Raw genomic sequence first — 19,972 nt, forward strand, 5'->3', positions numbered from 1 at the left:
GTTGTACAGTAACTATCTTCTTCTCTCAGTACTGCTTGCTTATAAAGCACAACTTCCAATTTCCAGAGTTGAATGACAAATACATGAAATGGATTTCAGAATTTTTCTTTACGACTGTACCAGAAATGCTAATATTTTGAACCAGTAATTAAGCACCTGGTGGGAAGGCAGGAGCAACCCAGGGGAGCTCAGGTGCATGCAATGCTGCTAAGTGACCAGAAGGGCTGGAGCCAGGATCCACCTCCTCCCATACTTCATTTAAGGGTTGGTAGTGGGAGTAAAAGGCTCTTACTTGGAGATCCCTACCTACCTGAGGTTTTCGAAGGGTAAGCAGATTTTTCCTTTGTTTCTGTGCTAGTAGCTGCTGTATTTGAGCATATCCTCACTTCCTGCAGCCTAGGGCTTTGCTGTTATTGTTGCATGTTTTCCATCTTGTTGCAGCGTTACACTGGCCCCTTATGCATTGCTGGTTTGTCTATAGAGTAAGGATTTTGTTGAGCAGATGTACGTGTGAGTTGCTTAAGTGTCACCTTGTTTATAAATTAGTTGTAGAAGAGATGCTTTGAGCACTGTAACTTCTTCAGAGGACTGGAGATATAATGTATACATTACTGAAATACATCCCATTTTTGCTTAGAAAAAATCTGATGGCAAATCCACCTGCCACATAACAGAATTTACATGGTAAGTATGAACAAATAATATGTATTTTTGGATAATATAAAAAAAAATTGTTAAAATGAGTTTTATAGTATGCCATTTATAACAGCAAATTAACAATGACATATTTTGAAAAAGAAAAAACACCATGATTTGTAAGGAAGTAATACTTTAGTGTGCAAACATTGATTTCTTATAAGGATGTGATCCAGAAGATGTTTACTTCCAGCCCGCAATACTTAAGATGTTTTCATTTGTTTAACAAACCCCTAAGATGTTATTTTTTTATAACAAGAGTAACTGTGAATATCTGTCAAAAGTGCATTCAGTAGATATGAGGAAAGAGAAACTGTGGTATCAGTATTGTTATATACTTTATGTTCTGCAGATAAAGATAACTACTCAACTAAAAAAAAAAATTGTAAAGATTCAAGATTTCTCCTCCTTTATTAATAATTCCTTAGGATGCACTCTTGTAAGAGATGCTTTCTGAAATAATTAATTTGTATTCTAATACTTTAAAACTGATAACAACTGCTAACAACAAAAACATCGTGTAGCTCAGTATCAACCAGAATAGGGCTCTCCTCCTAAAGAATAAAGCTTTGCTATGATTCTGATCAGTTTTGTTCTTTACTGTTACTGCTGCTAGCAAAATTTTATTAATCATTCCCCACTAGGCTCTCTAGTAGACAAGGGCAACAATATATGAAATATATAATTTACTTTAGTCATTAGAAATATTATTGTACAAAAAGTATTTCTCATCCAAAAAGAAAATAATCAAAGAAATATTATTTTAGAAGGATCTTTCTACTTACACAGAATTTCATTGATTTTTTTTTTTACTTAATCAATAAGAAAATACAGATTATTGGAATCCATTACAGTCCATGATTATCTAGCCTGTCTTCCAACAAAATACAGAGTTCAGAATCCCTTGCCTTAATTCCTGTGTGATGTCAACTATATCTCCTAATGATATGGTGTAGACTTATAAATATTCCCTTGATTTGGTGTATCCAGTAACTAAATACTTACTATACACAAGTATGTTATTTCTTTGCTAGCACTCTGTTAATAGATTTATATTACCTGGAAATGAAATATTAAGTTATGGTCACCCGCATAAACTCATCTTTTATAAGGCAAATTGTTTGGGCTGTATATTTCAGGGAACGCTCTGTTTTTCATATCCTTATTATTCTCAAGGCTGTTCTCTGAACCCTCTCCTGTTGTTCAGCATTCTTTCTGAACTGTAGATACTGAACTATGTCTTTTAGCTGCAATCCTTCTGCTCTCAAATAGGGAATATACTCATTTAACACTTCCTGAGTATGTGTCTTCCTATGTATCTGAAAGTTTTTTGCCTCAGGTTGAAGGAAGTTGGCACTTCCAGTCCACTGACAAAAAATCCTAAATTATGAGCAGCAGAGGGCCCACTTCTTTAGAAGCATAACAATGTAGATCTTGCTCCTTGCCTTCTAGAACTGCAAACCTGTGTTGTGTTTTTTTTTCTTTTTGAATACTGTCACAATGTTGCCTTTCTTCTTCTTTTGTGGAAATTTTGCAGTGCTTCAAATCTTTAGAAAGCTGATAACAATGTTCAGTGCAGCTGCTTTATGAGGATGTAAAATGTCTAGTAGTTGTATCTTATGTTTTTTATTTCTTCCATCAATCTAAAAAGCAGAGGTTATTGGTAACTAGCGTTCAGGTTTGGAAAATGCTCTTAAAATTGCATCAGCTCATTTCTAAAAGGGTAAAGCTAAATTCAGCTGCTGGGTGGATTAATACAGTTCATTTAAACAGGTGGAACTGATATTAGCTCTCAGTCCGCGGAGATAAAGGACCTAGAATGTAGATGATGGCTTAAACTAAAATGAGATCCTTCTTTGAAGTCTTGTGATTTTTGTTGGTTTTTTTTTTTTTTTTTTTTTTTTTGCACCAAGCTGCTAAGAAATGATACAAGTGTTGAGTAGAAGATGTGAGTTTACAGCCTTTTTAAATGTGCATCTTTTATTTTTCTAGCAATAATGAATTTTCATCATTTAAAGCATCAGTTAAATAAGGCAATTATTTGTGGTGCTAAGAGGATTAAATCCCCATCTTTTCCATGTCAGTCATTTTAAAATCCTTTTTATTGTCGAGATCAGCTTACTTCCTCATACACAATTTTAAGCATCTTAAAAGCTATATGCACTTTTGAGCCTAGCAAGTCCACTGGAGAAAAAAAAAAAAATCAGAACTTTGCTTTGGTATAAATTCTTGTTTTGGAGCCTGAGAGATCTTACCTTCATTCAAAGCAATCGCATGTTCCTAGCGAGCTCTAAAACTTTAAGGTTGGTGTCATGATCTCAGCTTCTGGTACTGTCATAGACATCTTCATCTCAAATTTTGTGTGGAAACTCAAAGGTTATTTTGGCCAGGAAGAGAGTGAAAGGGCTAAATGCAGCAGTCTGTGTGCTTTCTTGTGGTTTCTATCACAGTCTCAAACAATCTGCCTAAAAGCTTTAGATATAAATAAGTTAGAATATAACATTAGATAGAAATGCTGACTGAGGCAAGGAGGGGAGATTGGATTTTCTTTTTCCAAGTGAATGCTTAAGTCAGCAGTGAAATTCCTCATGAGGAACATGAGTGGTTCCTTCTCATAAAGTGACCTGACTGCAAGATGTGCCTCAAGTCAGGAGTCTGTAGCTTTGTTTTTCTTGAAAAGAAATAGTGGTTCTTACAAAATGGGTGGCTGCTTTATCCACTGAACTGTTGTGTGGAACAGTGAGTGTGTCCACTTGAACTGCTATCAAAAAATTTCCTGGGACTGAATTGTATTACTTACAGAAATCACAGCCTTACTATACCTCATTTTGAGCCACAATAAACTTAAGAGACCCATGCTGATATTGATACAAGTACCCTGCAAATAGCAATAAAAATCTCCTACAACTCATTTACATATTTTTCTGATAATGATTTTGTGGCTTCTCTTGCAGGAGTATGATAAAAGAAATTGAATGTTGGCAGTGAAAGAGACACTTTTAATTAATCATTATAACCTGTGCAGCTAGCAATATCATCTCTCTCTGTTCACACGCTTCTGCACATCACAAAAACATAACCTTTACTGATAAAATTACATCAATACAGCTGGTAGCTAAATCTAAGCCTTTAGCATGTTTTTTTCATTAATGAGTGTTAAGAAAAATCTTCCACTTTCAAGTATCTTCTAGGACTGCTGAAAAGTTTTTGAGCCTTCTGTGCTTTTTTACATTCTTAATGTTACTTCAGCAAAATCTTAAGGATCATTACAGCTATTTTATTTCCATCATAATTTCAACAAGATCATTTAGATCTATCTGTGATGGAAAACTTTGTTTCTGCTAGGACAAAATTCTAGCTGTATGTAAGCGACATCTATCTACAAAATTATTTTTTGTTACATATGATATATATTCTAGGTCAAAGTACTGAAGCAATAGTTGGTAACAGTTGCCATCCACATCTTTCCTTAAAGGCCTGATGCAAGATTGCTGCTGGCTTGTTTTGGATTAAATCGATGAGATTTTTGACATTTCACTCAAAGAAATCTCTCTTGTGTTTATTCAAATTTATCAGTTATTATGGAAGATATATGCAAATATATACTTTTTTTTTTAAAAAAAAAACTTCATTCTTACAACACCGCAGAGATGATCTGAGTAAAGAATTCTGTATTTTATGCAGTATGGGGTGCAGTTGCCCATGTTCTGGGACTGCAAACAGCCCTGCAGATGTCATGGTCAGTGAAGAAGTTGGAAGAATGGAGATGATCCTGGCACTGGAGCAGTTTCCTCTGCAGCCAGTGGATGGCACAACGATGGAGTGGTTTGTCCTGGAAGACTGCAGCTTGTGGAGAATTACTCTGAATCAGGGGAGGAAACTTGAGGGGAGAGAAGTGGTAAAGATGTGGACTGACTATGATTGTCATTCCCTCGCATCACAGCAGGGCAGGCAGCGGAGTCAGGAATGTAGGAGTGAAACTGAGCTTAGAAAAGGGAGGAGAGCTGGCTAAACAGTGTTAACTATTATATCTGTTTTTCAATATGAATATTTGTTTTACATTGGTGACTCTGCATTGCTTTCTATTTATTTCCATGGATACTACAACAGATACAAAGAGAACAATGCTACTACTAGGTAGAGCAAATTCTCAACTACGAAAAGCTATTTTTCAACAGTCACCATCAATAGCTAGTGCTTTTGCTAGAGAAGAACAAGAGCCTGCGTGTCATGCTGCAATGATGGTGTCATTATTGAGAAAATGCTGCCCATTCTGTTCATCTTTCATTAGCCCAAACAGATGAAAATCAGTGTCAAATTTAAACTGTATGGTGGGTACAGTAGGACAGATCGCCAAGACTGGTGATGTGCTCCATGGTCTTCAATCCAGCATGGGACCTTGTATTATCGTGTTTCAAGAGAAAGGTTGTCGTCTTCTCCAGCCTAACTCTGGAAGTTTGAGGCTTCAGCTTAGTCAGCATCGCAATACAGTGGTCAGAGTTGATGTTGTCCAGGTTCCAGGAAATCCAGAAGGATCACATCCCTAACCCAAAAGATCACGCACGTCACTTTACCCATTTTGGGATGCATCTTGAACTTTTTCTTTGATGGGGAAACTCAAACATTATTACTCCATAGGCTGCTGTTTTAACTCCAGCTCAGAGTAGTGACACATCTTGTCATCAGTAATGATCCAGGAAACGGTAGCACCTTCAACCTCATACTGGTTCAGTAGGTTCTGACAACTTTGTGTGCCACTCTTTCTGTTTCTCTGCAAGTCTTCATGGGACCCATCTGTTACAAACTTTTTGCTATTCCACTGTTGTCACTATTATTTCCAAGTCTTTGAAGCCCATATTCAGATCTCTACATAGCTCTCAGGTTGTCATCTGACAATATGTGCAGATAAGCTGATTGAGATGTTCTTCATTTTTGTGGTGGGACAGCCAAAAGGTATAACTCAGTTACAAAAATGAAGGAAATAGTTAATAGTTGCCTATCAACTAAAAGATTCATTAGTGAAATACCGAAATATAATCATGAAGTTTAAAATTCTGATCTGAGGAAAAAAAAACTACAGGACAGTATCATTATTGCACAGTCATCATTGTGACTGTGAAATTATTTTAAACAAAGTTTAAGGTATAATTCGCTTCTTGTACATGTCTATATGTTTATCAGATTTCTAAGATAAATGCTTATAATGCTGTCATTCTGAAATAATTACATGTTGTTCAAATCCCTAATATCCTACTATAACAGAAAGAAATGTATTAAAGGATTTTTGTGGTAAATTCTCAATATCTGTAATGGAGCAAGTCCTGCTTTGGCAGCTTGATTATTGAAGAACTTTGTACGTTTCCAGACATTTGGAATATAAAAGCATATCCTCCTGAGAGCTAATGAGATAGTCAAATATACTTTAACATGTCTTGGATTCTTAAAGATGCTTCATGACATTAGTGGTATGTCTGTATATTTATTTGCAACCAATTAGCTGATCATTACTCTGAGCCATCTAAAAATACTTGCAGGAAGAATATAGTAGTAGTTCAGGTCAAACACTTCAGAGTTGTTCTCTCATCTCATCCTTTGGAAAAGGAGCATTTCTGTTGTAATTAATTTTAACAGTTTGGACAATCAGTTCTGGAGTCACTGTTACTTGTCTTAGCCTCACTAGCTATCTTGTAGCTAGATGACATTAGCTCTCTCACTATACTGTAATTTAGCTCCAAGTTTTTTTTCTCACGTTCTGAGTCTGGGCTATTTTCTTTTGTAGTTTATTTCTTTTGAAACTGTTCAGAATAAAATTTCTTTTTAAGAGCACAGAACTGATTTACCGCATTTCCATCAATATGTCAACGCTGTGTTTTACTGTAGTTATGGGAATATTAAATGAACAAAGGTTGTTGTCAGCAGAATTCATTTCTCAAAATCAAGATCTAATTCACAGCATGTTTTTACAGCAACATCATCTTTTATAATGTCAGACTTTAAATGAATGTACTTTTAGAGTATTCGGAGTCTATTGGTTGTCAAATATAATAACACTTTTGAAACTACAGAAACAACTTTTCAATGTATGTCAAGATAGATCCTTCAGTCAATTTAAAGGAGTTCACACATGGGACTCAGTTCTCTAGTAATCAGTGCAACAACCGTGTGTTCTATGGGAGATATGAGATACACTCTGAGTTTCTCTAAATGTCAATCATATTGCAAGACAATGGTTAGTACACTTTTTTTTATTGGAAAGACTAGTGGAATCAGGGCATCAACCTGGATATAAAATCTAAAATATGCACAGGTACAAGGATTAAACATTATCTAGCTATAACTTTAAAGGTCCATATGAACTTATGATATTGTACCATGACAAAACTGAAAGCAGCTAGAAAGCAAGAAGAGAGGAAAGGAGACAAGGATAAAAGACAGTGGGGGGGGAAAAACATCAGGATACTGGACTAAAAGTAGGAAGGACATTAAGAATAACAGTAGTTTCTAGGAGAAGAGAATATCTTCAATTTAAGAAAATAAGAGGACAAAGTATGTTTAAGTATGTTTAAAGTACGACAAAGCTGATTAAAATAAAACAGATGAGGAGATAAACAGTTGTAAAACTAGTTTTTGTTAGTTCCATTCCTCTAATAATCTGCTGAAATAGAATAATAAATTTATTAGGGCCAAGCTATGGTTCCCCACATTACAGGTACAATTTTCAACTTTGTATTTGTTTTTCTAATAAAATGTATTAACTCCCCCACTTATAAAAGGGAAATTAAGCTATACAAGAAATACACTTATTCAAAAATATTTAATGAACAATGGTTGTATGAGTAATAGAAATTAAAAATGAAATGCTAAATTTTTTCGTTTCAAAACTTCTTCCAAGTTTTTCCAAGATTTCACATTGCAATTTCCTGGATCTCAATTTGTGAGAAGTTAGACATCTCTGCCATAAGAAACATCTTCACTTACAGGTACAGCAGCAGAAAAACAGTAGACCCTAGCCAGAAAAATGGTCAGTTACTAAACTTTTTTGTTTCTGTCACAAATGAATGGTTGAGAACTATAACTTTTCTTCCTCTGATCTAAATAATATTAATATCTTGGGTAATCTGTGGCATGTCCTAAATCTGTGGAACACTACAGAAGATTTTTGTGTAAATATATATATACACATATATTAGAGAAGGAGTAAGAATGAGCTACTATAATTGTGAATTGAGAGGAAACATGAATTTGTGATGCAGTTAATGAACAATGGCTTCTTCTGAGCTATCATTCAATGTTTGTCATATATGATTCATTCTTGTAATAGAAAGCCTAATTTTCCCAATGAGACTTGACAGTTTTCTTGAACTAGTTTCGAAGGTGATATATCTGCTGTGAGTTTAGACTGATGTTTCTCTGGCAGTGTTATGTATGACATTTTCTGTTGATCTGAGAAGGGAAGATAGAAACAAGACCACAACTTTATGAAAAGCCCATAGATTTTTTTTTATTATTATTTTATTTTTTGCAGAAAATGAAAGAAATTTCAGCCTGACCTTTGATGGGGGGAAAAAAGACACCACTTCAGAGCATCTCGCCAAACAAACAAACTGACACTTCTGTAATAACACTTTGCAGCTTGAACATTTGCTTGATGTTTAAATTGATCATGTGGCAACAAAATGTCAGGATGCTATTCATAAGCATACAGATTATTCTGTACAAAAATTTTATTAGGAATATTTAGGAATGCAAAGAAAGATTCAGGAAGGGGTAGATGCTTATTGTGCTTGCATATCAGAAAGCTATTGAACTGTTGCACATATAGATACCTGACATGTATAAAGCAATGGGATGTGAGTGGTTCACAGAAAAAAAAAGCAAGTAGAATGATGTTGTCATTAAAGCAATAATTATGAGGAAAGAATTTATTTTACTGTTTGATAATTCTAATCATAATATGCTTTGTTTCTCACTAAAGATAAAAAGAAAGTACAGAATGCAATGCAAGAAATATAGGATTCAGATGAAGAAAAAATAAGTTCAGTGACATTTTTACAGGTATATTTCTGTGCTTAACCTTTTTTGCCATCAATCTACCATTTCCATTACTGCACATCTTGCTAAGCCTATGTCAAAACATATTATAGATCTTGTTTGAATGAGATCTTGTAAATTCCTTTCCTTATGAACAGAAGTTATTGCAAATCTATAATGTGTATGTTAATATAGAAATTAATGGCTAGAAACAGTATTTATATTGGAAAAAAATAAGTTCTATGCAGTTACATTCCTATCACTGAACCAGTCCCATTGTATATTTTCTTATATATGGAATGTACCTCAAAAAAGCAGTGCATGGCTTCCACTAAAATGAGAGCCAAACTGGACATTATCACTCATCAAGAAACAAAGAATGAACTGAGAACAAGACAAGACTATATAACGTTCAGCTTGCCTGTGCATGACCAGTGAGATCAAAAAGAAGCTTACCTCAATGAATACATTAGCTGCTAAGTCTTTGCCTAGATAGTTTTATATAGAAACTCACGTTGGCATACAGCCATATTTCTCTTTTGAAGTAAGGCATTCAGCATGAAAGCAACATTTTAAATCAAACTCTGACAAGTAGGAGAAATTTTAGACAAGCAATAAAAATCATTAAAGCTCAGAAAATAAGTGAGGCTAACAGAACAAAACTATTCTGAGGGAAAAAAAAAATGGATGGAATAAGACAGGACCGTCTACAAATACATAAAGTGATATTAAAAAATGGGCTAGGATCAATTATTTCCCTAGTCAACACCAAAAGGAAAGGAGGAAAAAAAAAAAAAGGAACAGAACCTGTAAAAGCGACTTTCAGATTAAATAAAACAATAGGTCATGTATGTCAATTGAAAAGCCTTGTAAGAAAAAGGTGTCACCTCATCATCACCACAAATTTTGGGTTTAGAAAAAATGCTGTGCTGCTCAGTTTTGTTTAGGAATATCTAAGGTAATCCCATAATGTTTTCAGGAAGTAACAGACAATATCTGCAGACCATGCCAACTCTGTGATTGTTGAAAAGTAAACTACATTCATGTTGAAATTCTCCTATGTTAATATAAGAATGTATAAAATACTTGAATGCAAGTCTTCTATGTTAATATCATTCTGTATCATTATTTATATCTGATAACATTGACTCACAGCTTGAAAGCACTCATTAATTTTCCAATAAATAAAAAACCACAATAAATACAGTACAATAAATACAATAAATTTTAAAAAATACAACTTTTTTCTAGGATAGGTGCAGTTTGTGTTTTTTATAGCTTCAGAAGTGCTTATATGTAACAGTGATTTGTCTATTTTTGTAGATTCCGGAAAAATATAAGATGTAGAGATTTAAATTTTCAAACAAAGTTGACTGGTTTACCTTAGCAATCATGCATTTGTAAAGTGTGCTTAGAATATCTTATCACACCCACCAGAGATTTATGTAATTCAGATATAACCTTTAATTTCCTGTGAGAAAACAGTAGCAAAATCAATAGCTATTTCTAGTTCCTGTGCTTGCCTGAAAGGAACCATTGCTATTAGGCAGAAAAGATGATCTTCTATTTTGGCCTATGATAAAACAGTAATTCCAAATCATAAAATACTTTTCTGAGTCAGTCAAATCTTTCAAGTAAAACTAGTATAATTTCACTGTTAAGGTAGCAATAGTAGTTTCTGAGAATACAGCATTTGCAAACAATTGTGACATTTATACATGTATTTAAGACTTTGCCTCTATTTTTTCACTTAGCTAAAATAATCTTTAAACAGATTTGCTAGAAAGATCTTTAAAAATTTATATTATGTTTGATCTTGTCATTTTGTTGAAGACATTAGTATTCTGCTTTGTTATGCTTTCTCTAAACGCAATCTGAGCTGCACTCAAGAGTCAAAAACAACAACAAAAAAACTAAGAAATATTATACTATAATAGAATTAACAAACTCTCAAGAAAACCTTTAATGAACCTTCTAAATGTTTACTGTTAGCCATTAAACATTACTTTCAGGTTCATATTGGGAAAAAATTCTGCTCAGACAGAGTTGTCAAGCACTGGGATGGGCTGCCCAGGGAGGTGGTGGAGTCATTGTCCTTGAAGGTATTCAAGAATCAATTAGAGGTTATACTGAGTGACATGGCTTAGTGGTAAATATTGGTGGTAGGAGGACAGTTGAACTGGATGAGAGGTCTTTTCCAATCTTGGTGATTCCAAGATTCTGTGGTTAAACAGTAACAAACATTAAGCCTTTTAATCTTCATTTTCTAATTAGGTAAGTTTTCTAGAATTTAGTGAATGTTAAATTCACACAAAAATTTCATACGAACTCTTGATAATTTTTTTGAGTGTGGCATCAGAGCCTAGTGCTGGATTCCTTGGTGTGGTTGGAATCGGAGATACGTAGCAGGTATAACGAGAGAGATACCAGATGTCCGTTTGACTTATGATGTGAAATTCAGCCATACTATCTGACAGGTTCAGACATGAAGTCAAGATTTCACTTGCAAACTGATTTTAATGTGTATTTTTTAATTGTATGTGGAGCCATTTGAATTACAAACATTATCCCCTTAGTGATACTTACTGGACTGGCATGTATGTATTCACTATTTTCCAAGTCTGTGTTTCTGATATAATCTCAGCTTGTAACATTTCCTCCTGTCACATTATGGTATATTAAACTTGAGGGTTGTAGATTAACCAGTATGATAAGGCCACTGATGTCTTTGTGTTTTAGTGATACGTTCATGACAATTTTGTAGGTTAGTAAAAACTAGGGAAAAGTGAACAGTAGCTTTAATAGGGAAAGAACAAATGTAAATGTACATTAAAAAGAAACCCTTAGAAGCCCTTGGAAAAATGGAAAAACACTAATGACACTTGAAAGAAATGTTTTAATGTATGAAATAAAAAGAATTAATAATGAATAGAAACCAGTTCTTGTGAGAACATATACATTCTGAAATGGTGCTCACTTGGTTTTGATTAAACAGAAAACTGTTTCAAGTCAGGATTTGCTTTAATGTTGACTTCCAAAACCAAATAATAAAATGCTAATAATTCTAAAACATCTGCAGGTGTCTGAAATAAAGAAGAAAGATGGTAACAAATACATGAAAGCAATGTGTTACTTTCTCTAGCATCACTGACAAAGTGAGAGTTTGACTTATTTTTAGAATTATTTGTCATCAAGTATTCTAATACTAGTCTTGAAAAATGTGTATTAGAAGGCTTTTGAAATATTTCCTGAATTCACTCAATAGAGTGCTCTGTACAGATTCAGCTAATGCAACAGTCGCCTTCTGTGTACTTTAAGCTGTCATTATAATAACAATGGTGTTTTTACAGTAAGGTACTAGTTTAAAATATTGTGTGGGATATACTTCTGCATTTTGTCACATTTAGACATATAATTAATAGTGTTTTTTAATAATGAAGTATAATTGAGACCTCATCACTTACAGTATTACATAAGAGAAAAAAAATCAGTGCCAAATAATAGACTTTCACATCAGAAGTGCTAGTAATTCAGGATTTGTGTAACTCATTGAAACCTGATTCTGAGATTAATCAGGAGCAGGAGAAAAAAGCTGGCAAGACATATTCCCAGAGATCCCTAGGAAAATGTCTGTAATATTTTACAATATTTTTGTGATAGAATCACAAAATGGCCACGGTTAGAAGGGACTTCAAGGGTCATGAATCTCCAACCCCCCTGCCACATGCAGGGCCACAAACCTCCCCATTTAATGCTAGACCAGGCTGCCCAATCCAATCTGGCCTTGAACACCTCTAGGGACGGGGCTTCGACTCTCTGGGCAGCCTCACCACTCTCTCTGTAAAGAACTTCCACCTGACATCCAAACTATATCTTCCTTCCCTCAACTTAAAACTATTTAGATTGTATATTAATGAAATATTGGAGTTTTTTCTCAGATACTCCAGCACATGTTTAGGGGAAACTTGAAGACAAACCTACTCTTGTCCACCATTACATGTAGATTCTACTCCTTCCACCTGCCCACCAACTTATGTACCCTGTAAAGGTGTCAGTGGAAGATATTAGGATGTCAAAACCAAGGCATAAATCTGCTGAGACTTACAAATGGATGATCATCCATTACTGTGCCAATGCCAGATGATGAGCAAACTGCAGGTATTGAAGTATTCTTATGGTATAATGGAACGTGCCTGTAGTGAATAATCAGATGAGGCATGTATTCACTGACAATGAATTGTCTTGCAAATGTAATACATTCGTTTCTTCACTGACTATTTGTTTGTGATTATTGTTAATAAACTTTTCATATAAAACTAATCCTTTCTCATTTAACTTAGTCCTATTGATTTGCATGTTTTTGCATTTTTGCTAAAGAGATCACCTATTTGTCAAGGAATCACTATTCAAATGTCATTTTGTGAATGTGCATCCAACAAGTGCAGAAAACTGACATTTCAGAACATGAATTTTAATCCGACCTGTATTAACTGGCATAGTATGCTGATCCATTTTGTCCATGATAGGAAAACCAAAGAGGATGTGTTAAAGTGGCATACAATTCAAATCTAAACTTTCACCTACCTAAGTAATGAAGTAGAAGGAATTGTGGGATAGCAAAGTAACAATCATAAAGCTTATGTTTTTAGTTCATTTGGTTTTGTTCTGCAAACAGCAAATGCTGTTAAGAGAAGTAGTTAAGAGATATGAATGACACTAATAAATCTTTCCTCAGGCTATAAATTCTGTTGGTGTCTATTGTTCATTTTAAATGTATTGTACAGACTTCTCTATCTTCTGGACTTTGTGTTGTATTTACTTACTACTTTTGTACATCAGCTGTTTGAAAACATGATAAAACTGCAGTTCTCATGGAACTGCAGAAAAGTTAGTCAGAAGAAAAAAAGGAAGGTCAAGCTTTATAAAATTCTGACATTAAAAAAAAAAGGAAAAAAAAGCCCAAAGATGTGCTGACATCTTATGTGCAGGAAGAAACTAACAAAGAGAGAGAGATGGGAGAAGACTGTCTATGTGCTTCTGTTAATAAAGAACACCTTACGTGTTAGGAAGTGTTTTGGTGTTTGTGCTTGCTGCCAGGCTCAGCTTGCATACATTGCCATTTATCTTGTGCACCCTAGTAAAAGAATTCTGCTGGCAGTGTAGTTGTGTCTCAGTATAGGGCTTAGGATGAAATGAAACATCCTTTTTGACTTTCATACAGGAATTCAATCAGTCTTCATCTTAAAGGATATCTAGCTTGTTACTCATGTTCCCTTTTCTTGCTGCTAATAGAAAACAGAGTTATTCCCTTTGCTAAAGCATGATTCACATGTGCAGAGTACAATTTTCTTGGTATGGCAGCATGCTTGATGGAAGGATAAAACCATCAAGAACTCTATATATTTCTTTTCAAACCTGCCACTTCCACTTTGTTTTGCAAAACAGACACTTCCCATACAAACTCAGAGTTTTATGTGTTCCAGGGAAAAATAAAAATTAACCATTAGGTTGCTAATAAATCTAATTGACATCAGTTAGGCTTGATGCAGCGAGATAGAGGTTGCTTCTTCTGTACTCCTCAGCAGTACCGCCAAGTATCTTTCATTACTCCACAATTCCTCCAAATTAGTCAGCATCTAACAGAAGATACTCATAATATGAAAAAAAATTTTTTTGCTTTTATCTCAGCTAATAAAAGGATCTTGTAGTAAGCTAGAAAAGATGTCATAATTGATGTTAAAGGTCCAATGTGCTGGTTAAAAACTTGAAAGGAGTAACAATCATTAAAACATCTGAATGCTACTGTTGAAATTATGCTAATTATGTTGTTACATATTCTTAAAGTTAGATATTACAGTATATTTACCGAAGATGTTTCATAACATATTCTTCCAGCATAAACATGATATGAGAGACGAAAGTGCTAGAAGAAGAAGGTCTTAAATAAAGCAAATTAAATAATAATGGTGTTCTACTGACCAGTCCAATCATTTAGAATTATTTAAAGAAGAGAATATTCACACCAATAGATTTTGGGCATCTAATGTTTCTGTTTCTCTTGCTTCCATTTAGCATTAGAGGAGAGTGAGACGCTCCTTCAAAAATCAACACCCTGTAATGCATTTTTATTTCAGTTTGGTTGAAAATGCTGCAGCCAGGAGATGCAATGGTATAAATTCTCACTTTCTGTTGAGATGCGTTCAAAACAATGTATAAATAAGTTGACTGTGTGAGATGCTTAAGATTTAGCAGCATGAATACTACCTCTAAGATTAGAGGAGCTAGTGGAAAGAAGATCAGGGCCTCCATATGATTGGAAAAGTCTTGGTCTAAATGTCAGTGTAACTAACATGTTTTTGAACTAAATGGACAAACATCCAAAAAAAAATCCTTGTTCCAAGGAATTTACAAACTTTTATCTACATTTTAGAAAAGAAGCAATGAGTTGGCACAGACAGCACACAGAAATGCAGACATCCAATCAGACAAAAAAACTACTTAATGATTTAATGTGTGCAAAACAGAATAACACATGGTTTGGAGGAAAAGGATCAAGCTATCAAATGAGCACTGTTTCATTATGGACAGTAATTGTAAATACTCTTGTAACAATCTCATCACCTTTTAGAGGTGCAAGAAGGGAAGTTAAGAGGGCGCACAAGCAAGATTAAAGGAGTTCATGAAGACTGTAGTACTAAGGCTGTAATTTTATAAGAGAAGTTTACAAGAGGCAGGAGAACCAAAGGGTCTACTATTAGCATATCTTGGTGACAGACACTCTTAATGCTGCTCCTGCCATGGAAGATGCTGTGCTGGTCCACAAATTCTTCTTTATTATTATCCCATCTCCACCATGACAGTATCTACACTTGTGTGGTTTCCTGCCTTTCAGATGCTTTCCAAAACGATAGATACTGATAATTTACATGTAATGGTTTTAGATTAGACAACAGCCAAAATAAAGAAAGACATCAAGCAAACTATTTGGGAAAGTTAAATGAATAACAGACAAACATGGGCAAAAATATAAATAAGAGCAGTTCTTTACTGATTCTTTGAGAAGAGATCTATATGTATTTAATCCACCAGCAGTTGCTAAGTAGTTAAAAGATGCCTACATATTATGTATAGTTTCTCACTTTTTCCCTCTCCATAGAACAGTGAGTATATATATCAAAGTGGAACTTGAAACAATCTTTCCTTAAACTTCAAAACCGGTGAGGAGTGAGATCCACACAAGGCTAGAGACACAGCTGAGAGTGCTCTGATGGTGATGAAAGACAGTTACATTTTCATAGAGTGGGTTCCCAACATACGTGAGAATTTTTTAAGGTGAGGTGAGAGATGTTATCATCTCTCATTCACTGAACAAGTACTCTGTTTATTCACGTAATAGTATAGTAATTGTTATTTCTGCATGCGAATTCTGGGAAAGAAATTCCAGAGTATATTGGAGGTAGCATTAAAGGTAAGTATAGTGGGATAATCACCTATTTAGACCAGCAGGCTATGCTGTCCTTAATGCACCCCAAAATGTAGTTTGTCCTATTGGCTGCCAGGGAACACTGCTGAATCTGTCATCAACAACCCCAGATCCCTGTCAGCAGGGCTGCACTTCAACCACTCATCTCCCAGCCTGTGTCTGTGTATGGTATTACTCTAACCCAGATGCATAATCCAGCATTTGCCTTTCTTGAACTTCATACCATTACTAACCTTCCAGTTCTCCAATAAATCTAGACCCCTTTGCAAGGCTTTTTATCCTTCCAGTCAGCAGCAGCTCCTGGTTTAGTGGCATCAGCAAATTTGCTGAGGATAAATTCCAATCCTGCATCCCAATCACTAATAAAAATACTGAAGAAAGATTGAACCCAGCCCTCTGGAATACTAGTGACTGTCCACCAGCCAGATGAAAGCATTAGAGTATGCAAGTCATGAGAATCACAGAATCACAGAATTGTAGGGGTTGGAAGGGACCTCCAGAGATCATCGAGTCCAACCCCCCTGCCAAAGCAGGTTCCCTACAGCAGGTCGCACAGGTAAGCATCAGAATCCCAGTTTGATACCAGAAAAAATGATTTCCAGGCTTCCTACTGTTAATTTGACAATCACAAGAGTTTCACCATGATGCCTTGCCTGGTGACTTGGTGGTGATTAGAGAGGCAAGCATGTTAAAATTTTAATCCCATGAATAAATGTTTAAGGTTTGTTCAGAGATTCATCTTTAAAGAAAAAAAATATTGTCTTCTTTGGTTATTTCTTCATTACATACTTTTGTACAACTTCTTTTGCTAGGATTTAATTCACAATAGCTAATACATCAAGTGAATTTTCTTGAAGAATGTTTTCTTCTTGGCATCTGCCCTGCAAATAAGGCTCCTCTGATGTCCAATCATGTATGCATAGTGTTCTCTTCAATCATAAATTACGTGAGATCTGTAATTTCAGCTTTGATGCATGACTATAAAAGTGCTAAGATTTAAAAGCCTTGAGGTGATGTTGAGTTCATTATAGGAAGCTGGCAGTACTTCTTCCAACAGATAAAAGAAATTTAATTACTGGCATCTACAGGAGACAGTTGAGTCTACTTTGAAAGCTATGATTTCTTTTATAACCTCGTTAGTTATATTTTCTGTTTCACATATTTGCCCTGAATAGATTTGGTACTTTAGTCAAGCTTTTCAGCAAGAAATCACCTCAACAGGAATATGTTTTCTTTAGTTCTTTATCACAAGAATAAGCATTAATCTGATGCTTGGAAGGTATCTGAAGCATTATGGAAGAATTTCAAAGGTCCTATTTATGTGAGATTTTTTTCAGCCAAATTCCTGTTGTTCTCTTTTTCTGGACTATTGCTAATATAAAAAAGAAAAAAATCAACATCTATGTGAGCTGGAGTTTATTCTACTCATAATATACACATAATTTTTCATCAGACTTAGTTTACAATTTTATGAATATGTTGTTAGATTTCGGGGTGATAGGTGATTGCTCCAAAAGAAATAACTTTTTGATGGTTTTATGATTTTAAGTTATCAGTGTTCCACATCATAAAATCATGTAGTGCACTGGGAGTTAAGGTGTTAATGCTCCGGTTCTGGGCATGTGTCCGGAAGAGAAGAACTACATACCCCAGGGGGCTTTGAGGTCAGAGAAGAGATATAATCCCTGGCAAGGTCACCTGATGCGCTCTTCTTCATCAGGCTCTCTTCCCTGTTGCTCAAACGGTCTGCACATCTCATCTCATTGTTATGGTGAGGCCTTTCCACCTTTCAGACACTCTCCCATATTTGATTTATTAGCTTCAATCCTAATTATATTGTATTACAGTGTGTTATCTTACATTCCAATACCATACTTAGTAAATTAGTTTGTTTCTCCTCAGATCATTACCACTTTTTAAAATTATTTTGGGGTCTTCTGTTACCCTTTTCCAGAGGTGCGGATCTGTGGATCCCTCCGCCCCGCTAGTCACGTAAACCGTAATTCCTATATTAAATTTCAGTCTTCATCTGTAACAGTATAAGTAGAATTTAAACAAAATTAGTTGCTCTGCAGTGAGCATGACATGCATACTGACAGCCTTAACAGACTGTTAGTAGCTGTATCTGACTAGCGAATATATGCTAGCATATAATAAACTGCTAGCTAACTTCAATGGGAGTTTTGCCTGTGTAAGAATGCAAAATGAGGCTCTTTATGTGATGTTCTGTTGTGGATGAATATCCACTAACTCCAAACATTAAAAAAGCTTGCAGAAGAGTTGTCCAGTGGGGGGCTAACGTAATCCTTGGAGTAACTGAAATAGATAACTTTAATTTTACTCCTTGTACATTTCAAAGAATAAAAAGACAAGATCGAGGTAATTTCTGAACAGTATTTTATCATGCAACACATAGAAGTTCTATTAAAAGATAATGTTCATGTTAATTTGGTGAAGCGGGCATGATTCTTGAGAGTCATATGAAAAGCTTCCATGAAGCCTGAAGACTCACATATTAAATCAAGAATACCTTAAAACATGCATTATTTGATGTTGTCATACAATGAACACAGAGAGCCAATAACAATAGAATCACTATGTATACATATAATGCACAAAAAAGAATTTAAGACTAATGTTAGAGATAAAGGTAGAATATAACTTGTAAACATTACGTACATACAAATAGAAATCATAAGTGCAAAAAGACATTTTTGGAATCAAGATTCTATTCTATTTCTCCTGAATCAGACAATCTATTCTGAAGTTTATGTTTCTACTTGGGAAAGAGTGGTTCACATTGCTGTCCTCTTTGTGCGACTGTTATGAATTAGGGGAAGGAGGGTGATAGGAAAGATAGGAAAGAAGCAAGAATTGCATGAAGCGGGGATAGTCACCGCTAGGATCCAGCAATGGTCCTGTTGCATGCCATTTCAAAGATCTGAGGCAAAAGCAGTAGTGGGAGAGCAGCAGCAGCGTGGCCAGCCTTGGGCAGCAATCAGGTAGCAAGAAGCTTCAGAGCCAGTCCAGGAGGAAGCAGCAGGACTCAGGTAGACTCAGGAGAGTTGGTCAGCATCTGTAGTGAGGAATCTCTCTGGGGAAGTTCTTTACCCAGAGAGTGGTGAGATACTGGAACAGGCTGCCCGGAGGGGTTGTGGATGCCCCGTCCTTGGAGGTGTTCAAGGCCAGGTTGGATGGGGCCCTGGGCAGCCTGGTTTCGCATTAAATGAGGAGGTTGGTGGCCCTGCATGTGGCAGGAGGGTTGGAGATTCATGATCCTTGAGGTCCCTTCCAACCCTGGCCATTCTGTGATTCTGTGATTCTGTGAATCTGATGGCAGACACCTTTGTTCTTCTTCAGCATGCTGGTAGAGTGCAGAGCAAGTCCAGGAGGGAGGTTGTGAGGCTTCTCATGTCAGAAACCTCTCCTTCTTCTTTGAGAGAATCTGTTGCCAGAAAACCTCAACCTCATGATTGTAGGTCCCATTTTTATCCTTCTTCTTCTGCCACTGTGGCATTCCTGGGCACTTGGGTAAGAGTCAGGTGCAGCACTTTCTGAGATGGCCATCTTCCTTGAGATAAGCCCACTCAAAAGACTGCTTCCTGGCCATTAATCTGGGGCTCATTTCTCTCTCATTGCCCCTGGCCTTGTCCATCTGTGTCCCTCAGACAAAGGATTTCACAACCCTTGCCCAGGACTTGTCCATCACTGTTCTCCAGACAAAGGATTTCTCAACCTTGCCCAGAACTTGCTTGGACTTGT

At 35.6% G+C, this 19,972-nt stretch overlaps 1 long non-coding RNA gene across 1 annotated transcript; it reads left to right on the forward strand.

Annotated features, from left to right (window-relative positions):
• Positions 1-258: 258 nt before the first annotated feature.
• On the forward strand, positions 259-9,533 carry LOC125689873 (uncharacterized). Its single transcript, XR_007375439.1, has 2 exons — positions 259-326; positions 4,381-9,533. It is a non-coding gene; the product is annotated as an uncharacterized LOC125689873 (long non-coding RNA).
• Positions 9,534-19,972: the final 10,439 nt, after the last annotated feature.

This window comes from Lagopus muta, chromosome 2 (assembly GCF_023343835.1).
Source record: "Lagopus muta isolate bLagMut1 chromosome 2, bLagMut1 primary, whole genome shotgun sequence".
In the NCBI taxonomy this organism is placed as follows: domain Eukaryota; kingdom Metazoa; phylum Chordata; class Aves; order Galliformes; family Phasianidae; genus Lagopus; species Lagopus muta.